The 26,231-nt window shown below is 41.8% G+C and overlaps 1 protein-coding gene across 9 annotated transcripts in view; it reads right to left on the bottom strand.

Annotated features, from left to right (window-relative positions):
* The window catches only part of Rere (arginine-glutamic acid dipeptide repeats), a 332,839-nt gene that overhangs the window by 231,065 nt on the left and 75,543 nt on the right, over positions 1-26,231 (bottom strand). The window contains exon 1 of one of the 9 annotated variants that reach the window (XM_052178234.1): positions 9,696-10,049. The exons of the other annotated variants lie outside the window; for them this stretch is intronic. The gene's annotated coding sequence lies outside the window, so the exon portion shown is untranslated. Of the gene's footprint in view, positions 1-9,695; positions 10,050-26,231 lie in introns of those variants that run through there. 9 annotated transcript variants of the gene reach the window in all.

Raw genomic sequence — 26,231 nt, 5'->3', positions numbered from 1 at the left:
GCTGGAGGGAGGAGAACCAAGAATCCCTTGTCACCCTTCCTTGGTACATACACACAGAGACTTCAAAACAGGTTGAGTTAAATGAGAGCCATCTAAAACCCAGAATGGAACAAAACCGGCTGTGGAAACATAATCTGGGTAGCAATTGGACAAGCAGGAAACCTACCTCAGACACACTCAGTCTCCAAGTTCTGGGTCCCACTTACCAACCTGCCATTAGGAGGAAGAAACAGGTGGATGAATGGATCCCTGTAAGTCCAAAGCCTGGGGTTCCTACTGAGTGTCATGCCAGCCAGGATACATGTAAGACCAAGTCTCAAAAAATATTAAGAAAACCAAACAAACAAGGTGGGATATGTATGTATGTACACACACACACAGGGCAGGGAGGGAGGGAGGAAGATGGGGGGGGGGGAGAGAGAGAGAGAGAGAGAGAGAGAGAGAGAGAGAGAGAGAGAGAGAGAGAGAGAGAGAGAGAGAGAGAGAGAGAAAGAGAGAGAATCCATGAGATGGTTCATCAAGCAAAAGGTGATTGCGGGGCAAACCTGGTGACCTGAGTTCCATCCTCAGACCCATGCCCAGCTAAGTGAAAGAAAACTGGTTTCACAAGTTTTCCTCCAACTTCCATAATCAGACTGTGACACACATGCTCACATGCATGTGCACACATTTGAAGAGATGAATGAATGAATGAATGAATGAGTAATGACACAAGAATCAGCAGAAATGCTAAGGCTGGTACATGGTAGGAATCTTGCACCTGGCATATGCAGGGCTCTGGTTCTGAGTCCTGGCAATTATTATCATCTTCTTCCTTCCTTTCTGGCTTTTTGAGACAGACAGACAGACAGACAGACAGACAGAGTTTCTCTGTCTGCCCTGGAACTCACTTTGTAGACCAAGATGGCTTCGACTCCGAGATCCACCTGTCTCTGCCTCCTGAGCCCTGAGATTAAAGGCATGTGCTACCACCACCCAGCTATATATATTCTTTCTAAATTACACATATACATAAACTCCAAACTTCCTAACTGAATAACCTCACAAATCAAAGAAATACCACACATTAGAAATATTTAAGTGCTAAGAGTCTATACCATCAAGACACAAAAATTGGAGCATTCAAGCAAAAAGAGAGAAGGTAGCAACACAGACCCCAGTGCACAGCTGGGCTCCATGAGGCCCTCTCCTTCATCCCACTTTAGGCTTGGTCTTCTTTTTCCGGTCTGCTAGAAAGAGAGGCATCAAAGGGCACTACTTCTTAGATGTAATAATTCTACTCAAGACTAAAGAAACTCATTAGCTAGCCCTGCTGAAGACAAGAAAGAAAATCACTCTTCTATAAGTCAACCCCAAGGCTAGAAAACCCCCACAAACTATTTCTACAAGACAGAAGACATGAATAGCCCTGGCAAAGTGATAGGTATTTCACAAAATACCAATAAAGACAGAAAACACAGCCAATTTTCATTATGGAAGAAATTTTATAAATCTATCTGTATGACTTTCAGATTGCATTTAATATTTATGTTTATGACTGTCTGTGTGAGTTTGTGTACAGCACAAGTGTACAAATGTCCACAGGACCACAAAAGAGCTAGAATTACAAGTTGGTGCTGGGAACTGAACCTGGGTTGCTAACAGAAAACCAAGCTCCTTTTTTTTGGGGGGGTGGGGGGGGAGTTCTGAGACAGGGTTTTTCTGTGTAGTCCTGGCTGTCCTAAAACTCACTCTGTGAACCAGGCTGGCCTCAAATTCAGAAATCTACCTGCCTCTGCCTCCCAAGTGCTGGGATTAAAGGTGTCTGCCACCACTGCCTGGTGAAAACCAAGCTTTTAACCAGATCATCTCTCCGCCCTCATCTGAATGTTTCGGAAAAACTTCAATACCAAAGTAATCTTAGTTTGGAAACAGAAGCAACACAGCATGCCCTCTTCAAAGGTACGTTAATTACACTGTTTTTCAGCACTGGCCTTACATTATCACACTTGAGACTTTTATAATGAAAAGCACATACCACATTATATGCGCAACCTTAAATAGATAAAGACATTTCCTGGACCTCTGAGATCCTAGGAACAGGCAACCTGATTTATCTTTCACCCTACAGTTCAGAAAAGCAATTTCTGGGCCTCTCGAGGCCATGAGGCCATGAGCACATGACACATGACACATGACACATCCCATACCCTGGAACAAGGGCTGTGGTGCAGTCCTCTCAGATGGAAAGCTGCTCTCACCATCTGAGGCCAAGCCAGGTCTGTCCTCTCATTTTCCTCCACTGATTTATCACTAGTCCTGGCTGACCTGAAACTCACTATGTGAACCAGGCTGGCTATAAACTACAGAGATTCACCTCCCTCTGCCTCCAAAGTACTAGCATCTAAAGATGCACACCACTATGCCTGGCCCTAAACTGTTCACTTTTTAGTAAGCAAATATTAATATGTATAATTAAAAATATGTATTCATTTGAGCCCCTGCCGAAAATACTTCTGTTAAATCTTCATAATAGGGGAAAACAAAAAACAAAAAACGCACTCATTTTGAAGAAAGATTTGGACACTGTAATAGTGTTTACTATCAACCTGACCATCAGAATCACCTGGAGATGACCCTCTGAGCGCACCTGCAGATTATCTGGACAACAATATTCAGGGTGGGAGGGTGGGGCAGGGAGCACCCTTCCCTCGCTGAGACCCAGTACTGTGTAAATGGAGACTGGAGCTGAGCGGCTGCTTGCCTTGGTCTCCTCTGCTTCCTGACTGAGGTGACATTTCCAGGTTTCTAAGCTTATGCTGCTATAACCTCCCCACCACCACAGTCTGCAACCTGGAACTTCGAGCCTAAATAGAACCTCTCTCCCTTAAGTTGTTTTGGCCAAGTATTTTATCATAATAATATAAAAAGAAACTAAGAGAGAAATTTAATTTCCTGGGGCTGTTGAGAGCACCGACTGCTCTTCTGAAGGTCATGAGTTCAAATCCCAGCAACCACATCGTGGCTCACAACCATCCCTAATGAAATCTGACGCCCTCTTCTGGTGACTGAAGACAGCTACAGTGTACTTACATATAATAATAAATAAATCTTTTTTAAAAAATAAAAGAAAAAAAAAGAAATTTAATTTCCTGTCTTTGTTGGCTGGTTGGTGATACCAAAAACTCCAAAATCTTCATTACATACTACACATGCCATGCCAACTACATATGATACATTCCAATGTTTAAAAGGATAAGACTAATGAGTAAATCGAATGACCCACCAATAGACTTTCTCCAGGGTTGGAAAGGCAGCTCAGCAGTTGGGTACACTGGAAGAGTGCCCAGCTCTGATTCCCAACGTTCATGGCATCAGACAATCGGCTCTAACTTTAGTTCCACGGGATCTGATGCTCTCTTCTGGCCTCCTCAGGCACAGGCACACATGTGATACACAGACATATATGCAGGCAAAACGCCCATACACATACAATGAAAATTTCTCCAATCTTGGTCCTGAAAGAAGGTCATATAAAAAGAACCAAATTAACTCCTCCTGTTCTCTATGCAAAGAATAAATCATCCTGGGAAGTCCTGAAGACTGTGTTAGAGGGCCTAACTTCAATTGTCATATAATTCACTTCTGATGCTGAGACTCAAGCCCAGCAGAGACCTGTTTCCACCCATCTATTTTTAAATTATTAGCAGATAATCCGGTGGCTCCATGGTAAAAGCAGCTGTGAGCACAGCAGCGCACACCACTGGAGGCTTCTGACTTGACAGTGTGGCAAATGCAGTGAGTGTGTGCTCTATTTTACTCTTCTAAAGCTCAGCAGCCACACAGAAACTACCACCTTTAAAGCCCAGATCACTAGGAGCTCACTGGCTTTGGAAAAGCAGGATGTGGGAAACAGGTTTGCTTGCTGCAGACCGGAGCAACAAGTTCAAATGTTAACGACAGGAACGCTTAGCTTTCACATCAAGATCTAAACATACCACAAATTCTTTAAAATATCCGTAAAGAGCTTACAATTATTATCAAAATTAAAATGTTTCTTTCTAAAGTTACTTTTAGTCATTGCCTAATTTTACCCACCAAACCCAAACATGGCTGACATATAACTACCATGAAATCCTACAGCCATTCTATTGTACTAAGCAGGTAGCAGTATTAAGCTGCAGTTTCTCTTGCTACCATCCCTTTGTTCCAGATCTGAGGCCAAACCTCTCACTTCTAAGAGCACTCACATCAACTTCAAAAAGAACAGGGGTATATGGGCCATCAAGATGGTTCAGCAGGTAAAGGTACCGTGCCACCAAGTCACATGAGCATCTCCTAGATCCACACAATTCAGATCCAGAGTTCAGGTCAGAACATTGTCCTCTGACCTCCACACATGCTCTGTGGCATGTGCCACATACATATGCACACACAAAAAACTTTTAAAGGTTAAGGATTTGAAAAAAAAAAAAAAACCTATCCTTCTTCAATCTACCTTATGGATTATTTTAAATATTTTATACAAATATTATCTGATTTTTCTCCAACTTCAGTTATCTTCAAGGAAACTTAATTTGCCTAATCGTCTCATCATAGAACTTTCAATGAAGCGTTAGGAACCAACAGTTTCATACCTGCACACAAACAGAACAAGAAAGGAATGGATAATGAACTGTATCTACAAGTCCTCTTTGCATCTGGACAATAAAAATACTACAATCAAAGTTTACATCAACACGGGACTGGAGAAATGACTAATCATGTGGCCTTTGAAGCACAAACAGACTGAGTTAATTGACTAGAGAAATGACCATGTTTTGAAGATCAGAGAGACTACGAGTGCTTGCCAACAAGTCTGACAATCTGAGTTCGATCCCCAGGACCTACATGGTGGAATTCAAGAACTAACGTCCATAAGTTATCCTCTGACCTCCATGTGTTGCTGAATATACATAACAAACATCCATTAAATAAAACTGATAATATAATAAATGTAATTAAAAAAAATTAGAGGATGAGGAGTCTGGAATCCTAGCCCAATGTTCAAGCTCCTGACACCTCGGCTCCCTGGCTCTGGCATGGATCTGCCTTATGCCTACAAGGACAAAATGACTCATGGCCAAAAAGAATAACACAAAGGAAATGGAATTATCTGCAATCCTATCGTCCAGAGAGAGTTAATAACCGCTTCTGCTGTGCTGATTTCTGGCCTCTTACCCTGCTGAGTAAGCACTGGTATGTTGTTAGGACCATATTGTATAGAGTTAAACAGCTACTGCTTAACATAAGGGGAAAGAAAAGCTATCTTAACTTTCCCTCCTTTCTTCTTCCCTCCTTCAGTGTATGCATGTTTTAAACGGAACTTGGGGTATTTTTCTCTATCGCTCTCCACCTTACTTTTGAAATTCAGGCTCTCCATCAATGAATCTGTAATGCAGTCATTCAGCTAGACAGGAAAGCGGGCAAGCCCCTAGGTTCTTCCTGTCTCCAGCTTCCCAGTACCACAGTTATAGTTACATCCAGCTTTTATGTGGGTACTGGGGCCTGAACTCAGGTCTTCATGCTTGTGCAGCAAGCACTTTTCCCAATCAGCCGTCTCACCAGCCCAGTTAGAATGACTTTGAAATGCTTGCATAGACAGATTATGAGTCAAACATTTCACTTCCATGTTCATGGGTTAACTTTGTTTTTTATTGTTTGATGATATTTATTTATTTATTTATTTATTTATTTATGGTTTTGTTGTCATTAAAGCAGTGAAACAGTGTCTCAGTTCTCTAACTCAGGCTAGCCTGGATTTCACTATGTAGCACAGACGAGCCTTAAACTTCAGAATCCTCCTACCTCCACCTCCCCAATACTGAAATTACAAGTGTCAGCCACCACTGTCAGCCACCACGTTGTCTCTTTCATCTCATGAATTACTCTGCTCTCTCTTCTTCTTCCTCCACCGCACTGAGTGGTGACAACAGGGACTCTTTCTGGACTGCAGCACATCCTTACACATGGCACACGTGCGGCACTGTGCACACAAAAGTGCCAGGTGAGATGCATGCCTGTGAAATACTAAGCTTTGGCTATGGTTGGTCTACTAGAACCTTACTCCCCAGTGCTGCCAGGCTGGAAGGGCCTTGTAGAAATTAACTGTGCTATGCAGGAGTAGACTGATGAGAAACAGGCTAATTTTCTGAAAGTTGCCTGGCTCCTGTCCTCCCCTGCCCACTTCCTACCCATACCTGCTCACTCCTGCTCAATCCTGCTTACTCCCATTTGCTTTCTAATCCTTTGGCCTTCAGCTTCTGAACAAGGCTGTTACCAGGACATGGGCCAAATAAACTTCTAATTGTTCTAAATTACCCAGTCTAAGTAAGGCATCGCGCCATACACCTCTAATGCCAACCCTCAGAGGTGGAGGCAAAAAGATCAGGAATTCTGAGCCAGTCTGCACTTCTTGAGACTCAAAACCAGTAATAATTAATTAAAAAGTTAATTGGAGCTGGAGTAATTAAGAGTACTGGCTCCTCTTCCAGAAGACCTGGGTTCATTTCCCAACACCCGCACAGTGGCCCCCATCTGTAAATCCAGTACCAGCAGATCCAATCTTCTGGCCTCTGTAGGCAGCAGGCACAGGTATAGTAAACAGACAGACGGATGCAGGCAAAATGCCTACACGTGTTAAATCTTTAATTAAAAAAAAGTAAGTAAGTAAATTATTCAGCAGATCGTGACATGACATACACCCTTTAGGTAGACTCACTGTTTTCCTATTAAACTAATAATAGTCTGTTGGTTTTTCCAATAAATGTCAGAATTACTGTTTTAATGTTTTTCATTACAAATATGTTATCTGTCACCTATGTCACAGATACACTGGCCTTTAAAGAACAAGTCTAAGATTTCACTCACTATTAATGTTTATATCCAATGACCTCTGTCAGTAATAACAAAGATCTAGCAAAAGGACTTGTGAAATATTCTGTTCAGCCTGGACCTAGGACACACCTCTTCTATTTCCATTTTAACTCAGCATTCTCCTGATGCCAACATCAATCTTTCACTTTTCCTCAGTCAGACACATTATAGGGTTTTCTAAAAAGTATACTCATATTTCCTCAGCCCAAGTTATTTCAAATCACTTAAAAAGAATGTCTCTCCGAAATAATCTTTTCTGCCACCCACAGCGGTACAGTAGGAAGATCCCACACTGCCTCTATTTATACGCACACTGCCCCCCCTCAGGTCTGCTACTGTGGCTCTGTTTCTGACAGTCTTAGAAGCCCATGATAACAGTGCTGCACAGAACTATCTTTTCACCAAGATGACAACAGTAAAAGACCCAGGCAGAGAAAGGGGCCAGTCTAATTACAATCTGTCCCGCAGCCTTCAGAGTCTGACTTCATCACAGGCCTATAGACAAAGATATCTAATCCTAAATCTTGAGGAAATACTTTCTAAAAACTCGGTACCAGTGACATGCTTTTAAATTTACGTTAATAAACACATACTCCTCAAAAGAAACATTTCTAAACTCGTCTGTGAACCCCCCAGGCTGAAGCACTGGGCACCATCTCTTCTCAGGGCCTTTGGTGCAGTGAGAAGAGATAAAAGACAAAGAGGAAACAGTCTAATTAATGCCACTGACGCTAACATTTGTTAGAGTTTCACAAAGTAACACTAGAGAACAAAGACTCTCTTCCTCCTTTTCAAACAATATAGTGACTTCCTGTTATAAAATCTTGTTTCCACTGGCTTCTTGAACTATATATGGCAAGCAAAAACCTTTTGACCTTGGAATATAATGGTTAATATAAAATCTATTAACATTATATGTTCCTCAAAACCCAAAATAAATTTCTCACAAGTAAACTAGTACACAAACAAAACCTTGTTTTGTTTCTATCATTTGTGGAAAATCAATCCTGGTGGCAATGGAGGAGGGATTAAGAAACAGCCAGGCCAACTCACAAAGGTTCTAACATAAGATAGAACTTCCCTGCAGGAACGGCCAGCACGCCTGACCTAACAGCTGTACATAGTCGCACTAATTAAAATGAAAAGCTGTTCTACATAAAACACAGGCAATTCACTGAACCCTCCTGCCAAGTTGCCACAGCTCACCACCACACTCTTCCCTGCTCTGGCCTATAATGTAGAAAGTAAATCAGAGATAGCTAAATGCTGCCCCCCTCACAAACACACTCGTGAACATTTCAGAAATTATCACAACGATACAAACCAGAGCATGCCTGTGGACTTCTAGAAAAAAACACTACACAAAGGAAGCAGAGCCACATTACATCAGCTCTTGCCTCAGTTCCCAAATGTAAAACCCGCCAAAATCTAAAAAGCCTCTTTTCTGGAAATCTCAGGACAATTAACGTGGGCTAAGTCTTTAAATATATTATTGAACGGGTCTTATTGATGCATCACATTCGGAAGCCAAGGGGAGGGGAACATGTAATCTTAGTCAATTTTATCAAGCAAGGAGATCAAATAACACTTGAGGAGCAGCCTGCCAAGCAGAGAGCCTGCCAGAGCACACCGAGCACTCCAGGACTCTGGAGGCAGACACATCATCAACGGGCCCACAGGTCCTTACAGAAGAGTTTCAACACAACTAAATTAGAGCTGGCAAAAACCAAGGGCAAGCTCCTCAGACCCCACACACCACTGTGGTGCCGCTGTCAGGCATCTGCACACCTGCCTCCTGTTATTTTCCTAGGCAGTGTAAATACTCAGAAAGGCAATGGTCTTTTCCTGCCTGAGTCTACATATGTTTAAAAATGAAGAGCTAGCTGTGCTTCTGGAAATAATTGCCCACAGAATGGATAGGATATTGTTCCCATGTGTAAGGAAGGTCTTAAATCATGTCTACTTTAAATTTGGAGTTCCCTGGGAAAAAGGAACAAGAACTCAATACCATACTTTAAGGTCTTTGTCAACTCTGTTCACAGCTTTTCCTTAAATGTCTCAATCTTGAAAACATCCAGGAACACAATTTCAAAGGGAAAATGTAATCTCATTGACCCCATGTTTATTCACATACCATTTCTGAGATTGGCCATATGGCTGAGAGGCCTCCAGTCAAACAGTGCACCCACAGAGTCAGTGCCACATGTGTGCCAGGAACTCTTAAAGACTGAGAGTAAGACAATGTAGCCTGTTACAGGCGTTTTTTCCTCAGCAAACATTAAGTGGTTATGCAGGTCTCAGAGCAGCTGAGGACTTGTGAATAAGCAAAGTGGTGGGGAAACCAACCAACACACACACACACACACACACACACACAAATGGCAATTTAAACTAAATGTAATCATTATCAAGAACCGTGTACTGCCGTTATTTTGGCCAAAAAGCAAATCACAGGTGGTCAGCATTTCTTTATTACCGAATCCATTAAATTCATTTTATTTGTGAACTTATATTTACTCCCCTTAAGCAGTGAGGTTTCAGCTGAAACGGCCTCTTTTACATTACATGCTGCTCATCTTTAAACAGGCTGTATTTTCAGAAGGAAAAAAACAAACATACTCAAGAAACATTTTTAAACTGTCTTTTCTCTACCCCAAAGATGTTTACTATTCGGTTTGTTTTAGTTGAAATTTCCAGTGCCGTGAACTGCAAAGAAACAAATTACAACTGGAATGTAATGGGACACTTCAAAAACCAACTCCCCATTCCTAACACTCACCAGTTCACCTCTCAACACCCACCTCCGGGAGCCCACACGACACTTGTCTGTCCAACTTCCAGCCAGAGACGAGCGTCCCCTTGCCACACAAGGCCACCGGCCACTTGCCTACGCGGCTGGGCCAGTCCTCCTCCTCCTCCTCCTCCTGGGGTGCGGAATCCCGCAAACCCCAGGACGAGAGCCCGGCGGGCGGAGCCGAGGAGGACCGCAGGGCTGGGCGGTGAATTGCACCTCCAAACAAAAGGAGGCTGGGCGCCGGCTGCGCGGGTGAGTCCAGGCAGCTACAAGCGCCGGCCCTCGGCTGCGGATGCGGCTGGGCCGGCGGCCACAGCGCTCACTCGAACTCCTTCAGCCCGGGCGGCCTGGCCAGCACTGCCACGTGCCTGTGACCCAGACTGGAAGAGAAAGAGCCGCCGGAGCGCGACGGCGGCCAGCAAAACCCGGGCTGGAACGAGGCCGGCTCCGCACGCGCCCAGGCTGCTATCACCGGGCTAACATACACAATGCCCGCCGCAATTGTAGCTCCTTCCCTGCCCCGCCACCCTCAGGCTCCCCCAATCCTCCCAGTGTTCCTAACAGCCGGAACTGCAAGACTGCAAGATTGATGGCAGCTCTTAATAGCGTGGTCAGCTAGAAAATGCATCTGCAAGCAAGATATTAAAGAGGCAGCGCATCCCTGATTGTGATCAGCAGTTCACACATCCTTCAGCAGCCTCAAGCTTCAACCAGGAATACTAATGCTAAACCACCTCGATGCCTAACAAATGTACAGGAAACAGCCAAGGTCCACAAGCAGCCAAACACTGGCGTTCAAAGACCACAGGAGCGCAGCACTGCTTGCTGGCACAGTTCTGACCCCCATTTTTCTTATAATCTAAGACTTTCTCTAAATGACTTGATTAAATCTTCGCCAACTGTTTCCAAAAGGAAATAAAGATCCATCTGCTACACAAAATGTAGATTAAGCTGGTTTTGATCGAAACTCACCTAATAAAGCCAATAAAATGCACATTCTTTGTCTTGTGGCTTTAAATAAACAACTAGATTCAGCTAGATTCCAGGCTTCATCATTAACTCAACTTCTTAATTCATCAGTAGAGAATTATGAACTGATAATTTCAAACTACTTCCTTCCCCAATTCCCAATGAAGTCTGCTCAAAATATTATCAACTTGATAAATTTCATTAAAATTAAATCTAACTTTACTTATACCACGTACTATATATAGTGCTTACTAATAATAGCAAAGATTATTTGGTCCTTATAAATAAAACATTCTCTGTAATGAAATCTGATGCCCTCTTCTGGTGTGTCAGAAGACAGCTACAGTGTACTTACATATAATAAATAAATAAATCTTTAAAAAAAAAAAAAAAGGGCTGGAGAGATGGCTCAACGGTTAAGAGCACTGATTGTTCTTCCGGAGATCCTGAGTTCAAATCCCAGCAACCACATGGTGGCTTATAACCATCTGTAATGAAATCTGATGCCCTCTTCTGGTGTGTCAGAAGACAGCTACAGTGTACTTACATATAATAAATAAATAAATCTTTAAAAATAAATAAATAAATAAATAAATAAATAAATAAATAAATAAAACATTCCAGAAATTTTTAAGAACTCATAAAAGAATATGGATTTACTGTACAAACCTAGCTATTGACCCAAAATTAAAAAGTAGCATGTTCCACATTTAAATGGTCACTTGGTGTCTTCACTAGTGTACCTTTCACCTTCAAACAAATTTGCTCAAATGGTTTTATGCATGTTAATTCAACTTCTAAAGGCAGAATAAATCTTCTAATTTAGTGGGCACATTTTTAGGCAAAGAATTTTAGACAAAATTAAAGTTTTTTTTTTTTTTCAAACTGTCTAAACAAAATAGAAGGAAGGCAAGGGTAGAATCCAGGGCTCTCCCTTGCTGGCACCAATCATGAAGCGGACATGAGAGGCCAAACCTACTCCATCTTGGGACTGGCCTCCATCTTAAAGAAAAAAGCCAGAGAACTTGACCAGCAGCACCCACATACCCGGAAGGACCCCACGGCTTGACCTTGGCAGTTACTCCCTAGATACTTCCTAGTAACAGTTAATCAAAGGTGAGTCTGTTTTAGATGTACTTGCAGAGCGGTTGTGATTGTACACAGTCTTGCTTCAGAGCACTTACCTGTCGGCTTATAGCCATTTTGTTTAGGTGCATGACAGATGGACCCTTCCCCACCCCCTCACTCCTCCCATTTTCCTATAAGAACTTGTCCTACTGAGGGATTGAGGCTACTCCACCTTCCCAACCTGTCCTGCGGGACTGGGCTGGAGGAGAGCCCAAGCCAGAGCTTGTAATAAAGAGACCTAATGCTATTACATCAGAGATGGCTCCTTGGTGGTCTGTTGGCATTCAGAGCACTTCTGGCACAACAGCATGCAGAGAAGCTGCAGAGGTTAAGATGATGCTCTTGCAGAGAACCTGGTTTGATTCCCGGCACCCAGAAGGATGCTGAAGACTAACTCCCAAGTGATCTGACACCTTCTCTGGCCTGCAGCAGACATACATACATACATACATACATACATACATACATACATACATGTAAAGCGCCCATACACATAAAATAAAGTTTAAAACTTCTGCCTGGGGGAGAAAGAGCATCTACCTTTAAAGGGGAATCTTGCTCCAAGTAAATGAAGTAACTTCTGAGAGCAGATGAAGCACAGGGCCTCTGCTGCCCTGCTAGGCATCCATGGTCAGGACAAACTGGAGGTGCTCTGCAGTGTGAGCCTACATCTGCCACAAGCTCCACCAAACACCACTCCTCAGTGAAACCGCCCTGAGGCCTGAGAATCTGCATCATAACTAAGTGGCTCTGAGAAATCTCCACACATGTCAGAGATCAATCAGTCCAAAGCCCACCTACAAAGCCCGCCCTGTATTTAGACACTCTTCTAGTTCCTAGCCAGATAAATCCAGACAGACACAAGGCATAGCCTGTAGATTTGTCCCCATAACTCACAAACACAGAGACATCTGAGATTAAGCTTCTCTATGCCAAGAAAACGTACAGAGAATATACACAATGAGAAAACAGAGTCACTGCCAATAATCAAACATTCACAACAGAAGTCTGTGTGCTGAGCACCAAGTATGCGGTGAGGGCCAAGAAAAGCTTTCCTGACAGACCCCATGCCTAGAAGGTCTGGTTCCCAGTGAGTCTGATGACTACTACACTCCAGAGCTCCTACTAGATCAGCCTCTAGGAGTTCTGCACGCCTCAACAGCACACTATTTTAAGTTATTATATGGTGAGGGGTGCACATGCACACACATAAAGATCCGAGGACAACTTGGTAGAAGTTGGCCGTCTTCTATCACCACGTGGGTTCTGGGGATGGAACGTATTAGGTCATTAGCCTTGGCAGCAAGTACCTTAAATCACTGAGCCACCTCGGAAGCAGCTTTTACAGAATTTGATGACACAAATCATTAGCTCTTCTTTTGTCACCTCTTCTCATCCACCGATACTCAGAGCACCCAGTTACTCCAGTCATTCCATTTTCCTAGCATCAGACTTCTACAATAAGCCTGCACTGCTTCTTCCACTGTAATAGAAATAATCTCCTAGATGCCCCTTTCACACGTAGACAAGCATCTCAAATAACTAGCTTCAAGCAAATTAATATATCTCCTCTTGGCCTATAAGTCTAATAAAGGTGCTATGGAAATAACTCAATGGCTAAGAGCATTTGTGCCAAATCTGACAACCTGAGTTCAATACTTGGGACTAACACAGTAGAAAAGAACTTACTTGCCAGGCAGGATGTCTTCTGACTATCCCAAGTATACACATGGCACAAATGTGCTCCAGCTCAGAGTAAAATATTACAAGAGAAGGCGGAAAAGCCCAATAAAAAGCAAGATTTTTCTACCCATGTTATAATGATGCAAACATTGGTCCTAAAGTGATTTATATAAACCCTGAGGCCCAACTAGTATCCTATTTGCAAGTACAGGGTTTTTAAGAGTTAATGAGGAGCTAGGAGGGATGGCATATGACTCCATATGCCATATGACTCCAACACTAGAAAAGCAGAGAGAGGCAGGCAAAAAACCTGGTCTACACAGGGAATCCCAAGCCAATTATAGCTACATAGTGAGAGACCCTTGTGCAAAAATACGAAAACAAAAGCCAAGAGTTATTAATGCGGCCCAGAAGCCACTACTAACTTAAAGTCAGCTCTTTCTGCTTCTGACATTTAGGCAATAGGTACTCATATTGAGTAATGTAAACAGAATAAAAGATTGTGAAAGCAGTTTGTACTTGTGTTCAGTCTTCCAAGTTTCTTTGAATATGACTGTTGCAAATTGTGCTCCAAGAAAGAGGAGTGCAATGAATTCAGTGTTCACTCTTTCCTCTATTTTCCATCATGGAAGGCTATCCAGAGGCTCTTCTGATGAAAAGCTCCCAGGAGTGCTCACAGACCATTCCAAACCTCCCTCCACACCACTCAGAGCAAAGAATTTGCTTTACACCTAATTGACAGGAGTTTGTAATTAAGGCATCTGCAGAGGGAACTGAGAATTAAGGTAACAGAACTGCACACTTTTCAGGTGTTTAGCACATGACGAAGACTGCTGCGTAGTATGGATGAAACAATGCTAACACTCTGTCCCTGGCTGCACAGGGAGGACAGCACTTGAGCCCATGGGATCTCCCTCTGGCCACATCAGGTATCACTCCCTTTTGCCCTAAGCTCCACTACACACTAATCCAGTTCCTGGTTTCCTAACAACCTTCACCTATCAAAACAACCATGTCAAGTTGAATAGCATTGACAGACAATGAGAGGAGACCACAGAGAGATGCATGGGGCAAAGCCACAGGCTCTACAGGCCTCAGCATGCAGCCCAGTGAGCTGACTCTGACTTTATCTTAGCAGTTATAATTAAATCCAAAGTCTCCTAAACTAACATAAAAGCTATGACCAGGAACTGCCCCACAGGGAAAATATGAAGCACACACACTCTGTCAACAGCTAAACACGCCCCCATATTACTAAAGACCCTCACCTTGCTACTACTGCTTCGCGTCTACTCTCTCCACACTCTGCCTCTGCCATGCCAAGAAGAATCTTAACTGCATCTTAGAAATATGGGAGGGTTGGCTAGTCCTCAAGACCACTCAAAGAGGAAGGAAGGTTATATTATCGAATGTGACATTTTAAACAGTGGTCAACACCAACATCGTCAACAACCACTGACCAGGCATGGTAGTGAAAATTTGTAATCCCAGCATTTTCAAGTTGAGAGAAAGAGAATCACAAGTTCAAGGATAACCTGGACTTCATGATCTCCTGGACAAAAACAAAACTAGAAAAACAAAATACCCAGGTCAAGCATACATTAATTGAATCAGCTCTATAGTACCCAGTCAGTAAAGGGGATTTTTAAAAAATATTACTATGTAGAATAGGGATTTATGGGGCTGGAGAGATGGCTCAGGGGTTAAGAGCACTGACTGCTCTTCTAGAGGTCCTGAATTCAATTCCCAGCAACCACATGGTAGCTCCCTACCATCTGTAATGGGATCCGATGTCCTCTTCTTCCTCTTCTGGTGTGTCCGATGACAGCTGCAGTGTACTCAAATAAATAAAAATAAATAAATCTTTAAAAAAAAAAAAGGAATAGGGATTTATTCCCAAGTATGGTAGCATGGACCTTTATTTTTTTTGCACTAAGGAGGTAGAAACAGTCACATCTCTCTGAATTTCAGGCCAGCCTAGTGTCATAGCAAATTCCAGGACAGCCATGGCTACATAAAGATGCCCTATTTCAACAAAAAAAAAAAAAAAAAAAAAAAAAAAAAAAAAATATATATATATATATATATATATATATATATATATATATATATATATATATATATATATATATATATAAATGGACTCAGCAGTGCTAACCTTAAAAATGAATAAAAGGGAAAATATAAAGAAGCCAGGACTGGTGGCACATATTTGTAGTCCCAACTCTTTGAAGGAAAAGGCAAGAGGAACTATTCAAGACCAGTCTGTACAATGAGACTTGTCTCTCAATTAACTAATTAGTTAATTAACTAACTTTTAGGGGAGAGATTACTAATGTCAGTCTTTTCCCCGGATTATGGTATCTTGTCTTCAGTTTTAACAATTAGCTGTCAGTCAGGTGCTCTGGAGTTATGCCCAGCAGTCATGGGCTATCCAATTTAGGTGCTAGGAATTAACCTGGGTCCTCTGCAAGGGCCACAAGTGTTCTCAATCACTGAGCCGTCTCTCTAGCCCAATAATGTCTTTTTTTCTTAAAAAAACCTAGAAAAGTTGTATATATATTTTATGAAGTAAAATGTATTAAGTTGCTAAGCAGTGGTGGTGCATGCCTTTAATCCCAGCACTAAGGAGGCAGAAATGGGCAGATTTTTGAGTTTGAGGCCAGTCTGGTCTACAGAGCAAGTTCAAGGACAACCAGAGATGCACAAAGAAGCCCTATCTCAAAAACAAAACAAAACAAAAAGGAATTTAAGTTTTTCTAATATATGGTCTTATGGCCATATCTAAGTTAAGTTTATATAAATTACCTTTCCCCTTTCCAACCTACCAAAATGTCACCAGCTTGGAAAATCTTAACAGTTAAAAAAAAAAAAAAAAAACCAGAAAACTATATCTTTTTAAAGTTCTTTTAGACTTTTTTAAAATTAACATTTTGTATCTTCCTATAAAAGAATCTAGTCAGTTCTACTCAGTGGCCCTAAGCCTCTCCAGTTTCTCTTCTGTATGCTAAGACCAGGCAAGCTCATTTGTCTGACGGTTCAATCCGTTGTTTTATTTCACAAGAAAGAAATCCTACTGTTTAGAGCAACTTGTTCTTCTCACTTTATATCTGGCCATCAATTCCCCATTCCTAATCACAACTGCACAGAATTGTACAGTGTGGGAGTACAGTAATTAGGAAATTCCTTCCTGAGGCTGTTAACACAGACTTTCTGAGTTTGTTTTTCCTATTATAAATACTCATACAACAAACTTCCATGTGAAGTCTTGTTTTGGTGCACAAATCATTCTGTAGAAGGGGATCTAGGAACTCCTAGTTCACCCTGCTTAAAGACTTAGTCAGAGCTTAAAGGCTAGGCCAGCACAGGAGGGCAGTTGGCACACACGGACTGTTGGGCCAGCACAGGAGGGCAGTTGGCATACCTACTGGCTGGGGGAGTGCTCCTTACAGCACACTGACTGCTGGGGGAGCGCTCCTCCTAACGTGCCTCATCCTAGACATACCTACCCTACACATTCTGGTATCTCTTGTGAGTGAAAAAAAAAGTTCACTATGAAGTTGCTCCAGTGTTACAATTCCAAAATTTTGTTTTTTCCATTTGACCCCCCCCCCCCAGTACAAGAGCTGCGATGAATTTTCACAACCCATATCACTTCCCAATCCATATCAAAATGGTCTCTAGGTTACAGGCTCCTCCAAAAGGTTCCAGAGTTCCTGTTGTTCCAGTGCTAAGTGGTAACAGTACATTCTTCCTTTTTAAAAGAAAACCCTTTGTCAGACATGATAGCATACACCTTTATTCCCAGTATTTATGAATCACAGAGGTGGGTGGATCTCTATGAGTTCAAAGCCAACCTGGCCTACAATGAGTTCTAGGGAAGCCAAGACTATATAGTGAGCCTCTGTTTCAAATTAAGAGCCAGGTATGGAGGTGCATGCCTTTAATCCCAGCACTCAGGAGGCAGAAGCAGGCAGATGTCTAAGTTTGAGTCCAGCCTAGTCTACAGAGTGAGTTCTAGGACAGCTACACAGAGAAACTCTGTCTTGGAAAACATGCATAGATGATAGATAGATAGATAGATAGATAGATAGATAGATAGATAGATAGATAGATGGGTGCATGGGTACATGCATTGATGCATGGGTACATGCATGGGTGCATGCATGGATGCATGGATGACGGATGATGGCTGGATGGATGGACGGACAGACGGATGGACAGATGGACGGACAAGCAAAAAATTATTATTTATATCCTCAAGTACATGTAAAATTAACTGCTTTGTTTGTTTCCACATATCAAGTGCTACAGAACAACTTAGAAATACATGACTATCTTTAAACAAATAATAATAATAAACATATTAAATATAAACTGCTTCTTTTGGATGGTTCACATTGCTCTATTATGATAGCAACTCTCATCTATGCCATTGCAAAAAGTCATAAAGGCACAGAAAGGTCAGGTCTAAGCCATACTAGTTCTCAGGAACATTCCTAGTGACCTGCGCTGTGCACTCACTCATCACCGCCCCTCCATACAGCCAGCACAGGATGATTTGCTCACATGTGCTCCTTGGTAGGTAAACATGCTGAGGAGTAGAAATATAAGGCACTAAATCAAGTACACTGCTAATAATTATATCCACAGAAAACCGTGAGCACACTTGCCACAATATAGGAGTTAAAGTTTGTGTGCTTTGAAGTCATCATTTTAATATTTAATTTTGCCTTTAGTAAATAAGTTTGTGATTAAATATAAAGTTAGATAAACATTACTGCAACCAAGACAACAGACTTTCTCTCTTGTTTTTTGAAACAGGGTCTTGCTGCTGGACGCAACAGGATGCGAAACAGTCATCCTGCCTTTGTCTCCTAAGAGCTGGATTAAAGACATGTATCACCAAGCAGGTCCAACACTCTTGGAAAAGTAATTAGAAATGGTATCAAACTATAAATAGGTAAGGCTAGGCACTAATTAAGCTTTTCCTTATGTTTTATACTAATACAGCCCCAAACATATCTCACATAAATTAAACAAACAATAACACTTGCTAAGTATTTAAAAGTATTACCTCAGGAAATCTTAAAAAGTATCAACATTACTAAGACATATTCTAGGTAAAAAATATAACTTAGGTGTATTATCACCTTATCTATTTACAAGGGAGAAGTAAATGTAACTAAGGGTCAGGCAGGAAGCAGAGATTCCAAAAGTGAGCGTCTTCTCCAAGGGAGCAAACAAACTCCTAAGGCAGGTCTAGGCAGACTCACGAGCTGCCCTGTTTATTCACTCTAGAACTCGCTATAGTCTCAAAGTATAACAACAGACAAGAGGCAGCTGAGAGGAGAGGCTAGGGGCATGCTCAGGACACAGATCCTGATGCTGGATGGGATGTTTAGACATCCTTGGGTGTCTCAGTGGGGCATCTAACAAAGTTAACTGAAGTAATAATACAAAACCAGAATCATTATTCCCAAGAACTGAAAATATTAACTAGATATTTGTAAAATTAAAATAACATACAGTCTTTCAACACTGGTTTTACTTTTTTGTTGTTATTCTGCTTTGTGGTTTTTCTAATACTATGCATCTAACAAACTAAATAAAATCACCATCTTTCTCAGAAAAAATACTTATTAAATGTTTCAAAAAATTAAATGAGCACTATTTACAAGGTTCAACATCACAGGGAGCATTACTCAGTCAGTAATTCTCTGCATAAAGAACAATTACTTCCCTACAGGAAATGTTTGTCTAGCCTAATTCAAACCATGTACTGAAGCATGCCAAAATACACTGATTAAAACAAAGTCCAAAACCACGATGAGAAAAATACTTGACGAAAACAATGCAGAGTGGCTCCTAGTCTGTGCCTTAGAGAAGCTGAGAGGTGAGACTCTCATGAAGACAAATGCTCAACACCCATTCTGGGAGTTTAATCTTTAACTGACCAGAAAAGACAAATATTTAAATCACAGGAAAGTCAGCTTCAAAGAAGACTCAGGCTACCTTCTTGTGTTTACACCATTTCATTAAACCTAACAACAAAACCAAACACTCATCATTCCCTCCAATCTTCAGAATATGCTGACCACAATGAAAAAACATGAAAACCTTAACTGACTGGGCGGGTGTGTCTAAAGGATTGCAACACAAACCGTGCCCCAAGTCCTGAAAGGAAATGATTGCCCAATGCCTCCTTTACTGTCTCCCCAGGCCAGGCAAGCCCTTACCATGAGATTTTCCTGACAAGCCAACTATATGAGACACTGAGCAAACGGACACTTCGTAGGAGCTGGCTCTCTCTACTGCCTTTGACTGAAGACCTAACAAGTATCACACAGGTCCTGTGATAGGGCTGTTTTTTGTTTTTGTTTTTGTTTTTGTTTGGGGGATGGGGTGGGTAGGAGAAGAGAGGAAGAAAGAGGGAGGATCTTGGTGAGTTCATGAAAAAGCCTGGTCTACATAATGAGTTCACAGCCAGGCAGGGCTAGAGAGACCCTCTATCAAAAAACAAAACAAGCAAAATAAAATGAAAAATCTAGAGCTATACACTGAGGGGTGTTTATCGGATTATAGTCTCATGGCCCCGACCTCCAATAAAATAATAGCAAATATTTTTATTTATTTTGTTCCAACCAAGGACTAATAGAGAAAAGTTAAAATGATTCCCAAACTGCAGTGCTGTGGTTGTGGACGCCTTTAATCCCAGCACTTGGGAGGCAGAGGCAGGTGGATTTCTGAGTTCGAGGCCAGCCTGGTTTACAAAATGAGTTCAGGACAGCTAGGGCTACACAGAGGAAACCCTGTCTCAAAAAAAACCAAAAACCAAAAACCAAAAACTAAAAAATAAAAAAGATTCCCAAACAACTAGAAAAGCACACCACCCAGAAAAAGATTTATTATAAAAACTGAATCATAAATATTGAAAGTTAGTCTTCAACATTAAATAGAGGAGGAACTTTTATGAAAAAAGCTAAAGAAAAAAACCACAGTAAACAAATACTATGGCTTTTTAAAAGCAATTAGCAGTGAGGTTAAGATCTGATACTAGCCACTTGGAACCTGTTTCATTACCTGATTCTAATCATTGAAGGGCGTAGAAGGCTCACTGCTCTTACTGTGGACCAGCACTCACAAAGAGGCTTACAGTCTGGTGGATGACCTCGTCTGGACTCTGCAGGTTCCTGCACACTGGGATAGACAGACTGAAGACACCGGCATGCATCCATACATGCACACAAACAATTCACAGTTTTAGTAATCATATAAGTATTGGTTTGCCTGTAGACAAGGTGTCAATGCATCTCATGTTAGTCTGGAACTCTCCATCTCCCTATGTGGTCAGTTAAGACCTTGAGGTCCTGATCCTCTCGCCTGCCTCAGAGAAGACAGGAATATGCACAGGGTTTCACTGTTTCCTCTAGGAGAGCTCTCACTGGAACTAAGCTACCTAGATGAGTATGCACGGGTAACACACCCTCACATCACCTTTGCCAAACTCTAATATACGATCTGACCAAAGGCATCTCTTGAAACAACTCATCCTAACAGCCTTGTAGTTCAGGGTTCACCCCGCTACATCTTACTGAAACTGGAAGGCATTGAGCAATGCCTGATTGCTCTAGAAAGGGGAAAGGGGAAAGGGGAAAGGGGAAAGGGGAATAAAGGGGAAAGGGGAATAAAGGGGAAAGGGGAAAGGGGAATAAAGGGGAAAGGGGAATAAAGGGAAAAGGGGAATAAAGGGGAAAGGGGAAAGGGGAAAAAGGGGAAAGGGGAAAGGGGAAAGGAAAGGAAGGAAGAAAAGAAAGAAAAAAAAACATTTTTAACAAATGAAAAATTTAGAGCTTGAAAATGAAAATAGAGACATCTCAATCATACTTGGCCTAAAATTTTTATTTCTACTGTTCATGGTTGAGCAGATACTCCACAAATAAATAAAAATTGAAACAAAAAATTATTCCTACAGGGATATGCAAAATGACACCAAAATAAGAGCTCTCTTAACAGTGAGGTGGTAGGTCCCACACAAAAGCAAGGGAGCAGCTTCTAAGTAGAAACCACCAAAAGTAATCTAGATCATTTAACAGTTTCTATCATACTAAAAAACATTTTCTAGAAATCTACTGTAAAATATAAGACTTATTTAAAGATAGTGGCAGACAAAAGTAGGCAAAGAAACAAGAATTCCATGGTGTGCATGGTGTGCAAGCCTACATGTATGTCTGTGCACCACATGCATGCCTGGTGCCTGCAGAGGCCAGAGAGGGAGTTTCAGACCCACTGAAACTGGAGTTAAAGATGTTCTGGGCCACCACATAGGTGCTAATAATCAAACCCAGTCCTCTGGAGGAAGAGGTACTGCTCTTAGCCACTCAAACATTTATCTATCCTTGAGGAAACAAAAGAGAGATGTAATAAAAAATTAAATCCAAGTACAATGTGTGTTTCTGTTATAGCAATATGTATATTATAATAATAGTTATAATATTATAATAATATTATATTATATTAATAATAATAATTATAATATTAATATTATAATAATAGCAATATGTATATTATAATAATAGCATGAATGATCAATATTGATTAACCACAAACTGCTCCCATAACCATACTGGGAAGAAAAGAGGATGAAAAATCAGGTCTCTCATTAAATGAATTCAACAAGTCATTAGAAAATAAATACACTATTAGAATATCAAAACACAAGAGTGTCATTTAATAATACTGAAATAAGCAGCAAAAGAAACAGTTATAAAATTTAAAACAAGAAGCTGGAGAGATGCCTCGGGATGTAAGCACTGGCTTTTATTCTGGTCTCTATAGGCATTCAATTGGTGCACAGACATGTATACAAGCAAAACACCCAAATACATAAGTTAGCTGACTGAAGTTACAACAAGGGCAGGGACGTGATAGAATACTCAGAATCACAGCTTTTCAGGAGGCTGGGGCAGAAGGATTGCTGGCCAGTGTAACGTAACCAAACACAGCCAACTGTCCCCAATAAAAGCTAAAAGGAATTCTCTGTAAAATGAGCCCAAAATGGGCAAGAGGGACCAGGAATAAACCTACAACACTGCTGGGTTATTTTACTTGTTTTTAAAGATGTATTTATTTTTACATGTATGAGTATCCTATCTGCATATACATTATATACATCCATCATGTGTGTCTGGTACCTGAGGAGGTCAGAGAAGGGGCTGGACCCCCTGGTACTACGGATCATTGTAAAAGCCACTATGTGAGTCCTCAGAACTAATGCAGGGACCTCTACAAGAATTGTCCTTAGCCACCGAATCACAGCTTGACTCTTGTCTGGATCTTAAGTCTATGCACATTCATTACATTTAAAAATAATAAAATTAAGGTATTACCTACTAAAAACTAAACCACTGACAGAGAGGATTGTATATAGTTAACTGGTATATACAGGCTTATGTGCATGAGGCCCTGGGTTTGATCCCTGGGTTAGAGTCACAGAACTAGGAAGAAATCACATACAAGTACAACAAAACTGTTTTTAAGAAAAACAAAAGCTGCTAGGCAATGGTGGCGCACGTCTTTAATCCCTGCACTTGGGAGGCAGAGGCAGGTGGATTTCCGAGTTCGAGACCAGCCTGGTCTACAGAGTGAGTTCCAGGACAGCCAGGGCAATGCAGAGAAACCCTGTCTTGAAAAAGGAAAAGGAGCCAGGCAGTGGTGGCGCACGCCTGTAATCCCAGCACTCTGGGAGGCAGAGGCAGGCGGATTTCTGAGTTTGAGGCCAGCCTGGTCTACAGAGTGAGTTCCAGGACAGCCAGGGCTACACAGAGAAACCCTGTCTCGAAAAAAACCAAAAAAAAAAAAAAAAAAAAAAAAAAAAAAAAAACCCAATAATAATAATAAAATTAAAAACAAAAGAAAAAGGAAAAGGAAAAAGAAAGGAAAGGAGGAAAACTGAGACAACTTTCCTGAGAGGCTCAGTCGGGCAGTTCCGAGCCTGAGACACAGCATGTGTGCATGCATCCAGCACCAAGAAGAGACAGACATAGGCAGCTGCCACCGAACCAGCCAACCCATCCAATATTCTACAATACTAAATATCCCTCCCTTCCACCCCCTGAAAAAGAAAGAACCTAATATTAACAACAAAATGCAGTCACTATAGCTTTAGCTGGCATAAATGAGAAATGTTACTCATGTATTCGTGTGTGTGTTTGTGTGTGTGTGTTGGTTTGTATATGCTTAGGCCAAGGAGTGGCACTATCAGGAGGTGCAGCTTTGCAGGAGTAAGTGTGTCACTGTGGGCGTGGGCTTTAATACCCTAGTCCTAGCTGCCTGGAAGCCAGTATTCTGCTAGCGGCCTTCAGATGAAGATGTAGAACCCTCAGTTCCTCCTGCACCATGCCTGCCTGGATGCTGCCATGCTCCCACCTTGATGATAATGGACTGAACCTCTGAACCTGTAAACTAGTCCCAGTTAAATGTTGTCCTTATAAGAGCTGCCTTGGTCACGGTGTCTGTTCACAGCAGTAAAACCCTAATTAAGACAACATATGTTACTTACACACATACACACACACAAGGAGAAGGAGTGAGGGATGGAGGAAGAACAATAGATACAAAAGACAATGTTGGGGTCATTTAAGACCCAAGCTAACCATCAGAATAGCCTAGTTAGTGAGTGTCTCTAAAGCACAATGACTTGCATTGAAAACACTGCTAAATTTAATGCTATTGTTTTATCAGTAAAATGTTTGTTTATACTTCACAAGTTCATTAATAATCCTTAAAGTCTAAATTAAAAGTTTTGCAGTTTCTTGTGAAATAAATTTTGCTTTAGTTCTGGTTTGCTCAAACTAAATGTGCAAACTAAGAGGTAGAAACACACTTCAAAGGTTATGCTTTGAAAGTACTTGAAGGCCCAGCACTCTGGGAGGCAGAGGCAGGCGGATTTCTGAGTTCGAGGCCAGGCTGGTCTACAGAGTGAGTTCCAGGACAGCCAGGGCTACACAGAGAAACCCTGTCTTGAAAAAAGCAAATCCAAAAAACCAAAAAACAAAACAAAAAAAACAAAAAAAAGGGGGAGGGGGGAGGGGAGGGGAGGGGAGGAGGGGAGGGGGAGGGGAGGGGGAGGGGAGGGGAGGGGGAGGGGAGGGGAGGGGAGGGGAGGGGAGGGGAGAGGGAGAGGAGAGGAGAGGAGAGGAGAGAGGAGAGGAGAGGAGAAGTACTGAAGGCCTAGACGCAGGAGTCACCAGCAGGAGGGTTAGGCAAGCCCTGGGCTCCTGGCTTACTGCAGTCTGCAGGCCTCAAATGAGTGACTAGGAGCCATTAGTGTAAACTTTGACAGGAGAAAAACAAACAGTCCTAGATTTCCATCAGAGGATGGGAAGCAAGCCTGTAACCCATTTTCTTAATTATTGACTGATGGGGAGGAGCCAGTCCATTGTGCGTGGTCCCATCCCTGTGCTGGGGGTCCTGGATTCTTTGAGCAGGGCTGAACAAGCCACGGGGAGCATGCCACTGCACAGCACCCCTCCAAAGCTTCTGCATCAGCTTCTGCCTTCAGGTTCCTGTCCTGTTTGATCTCCGGTCCTGACTTCCTTCAATGATATACAGTGCTAAGGAAGTGTAAGCCAAACAAACCCTTCATGGAATCAATAAAAACACCAACTAAGACAACAGTAGGAGAAAACTCACCCAAAAGTTGTCCTCTGGCCTATACACAAACACACACACAAACACCCACCAAAGGAACAAACAGCAAAAGGGACCCATTGAGGAGGGCTAGAGAATTGGCTTAATGTTTAAGACAATTGTTGTTCTTTAAAAAATCAGAGTGCTTGGTTTTTGTTGTTGTTGTTGTTGTTTTTTTTTTTTTTTAAAGACAAAGTTCTTGTCAGAAAGAAAGGAGGGACAGAAGGAGGGAAAACCAAAGAGAAGAGAGACAGGAATGTAGCTCAATGTAGAGTACTTGCCTAGAATGTACAAAAGGCCTGGGTTCCATCCCCAGCACATTAAAAAAAAAAGTGACTGAGTATTTTACAGGGTACTGTAGGATTGTTTCTACACATAATTCCATGTCCTCAAAAGCAGAAAAGAAAAGGACATTCGTGCATAAAATCTATGTAAGTCTGAAAAAAATTAAATTTCGATGGTGGCAGGTTTATGGGGAAGAATAGAAAACAAAATTATCAAAATACAATGCATACATCATGAAATGCTCATATACTTTAAAATGCTATATGTTTTAAATAAAATTAAATTATCTCTCAGACAGCAGTGGGTCAGTAGAGAGAAGCATCATTTTGCTTGCATATTGTGCCCTAAAAGGCACCCCTGTGGCTAACAGGCACTCGGACAACTGATAGCATGTGGAAGTCTGCCTTGCCCATGGACTGGGCCACAGCAGGACTTCCATGCAGGGCTGAGCACAAGAGCAAAGACATGGAGGAAGAAGCCGGGGCTGGTGGTGGCGCACATCTTTAGTCCCAGCACTCGGGAGGCAGAGGCAGGCAGATTTCTGAGTCTGAGGCCAGCCTGGTCTACAGAGTGAGTTCCAGGACAGCCAGGGCTACACAGAGAAACCCTGTCTCAGAAAAACAAAACAAAACAAAACAAAAAGATATGGAAGAAGAAAGCTACAAGACTCTTGAGGGATTTCTACCCAAAAGACTCTAAAACTCTCTTCAGGTGTAAGAGAAAGGTACCAGACCAAGGGTTCAATGACTTGGTCCCACATCTGTGTAGGGAGCTGTTTGCTACCACG

This window comes from Apodemus sylvaticus, chromosome 3 (genome assembly GCF_947179515.1).
Source record: "Apodemus sylvaticus chromosome 3, mApoSyl1.1, whole genome shotgun sequence".
Lineage (NCBI taxonomy): Eukaryota > Metazoa > Chordata > Mammalia > Rodentia > Muridae > Apodemus > Apodemus sylvaticus.
This window is presented reverse-complemented; position numbering and strand designations above follow the sequence as displayed.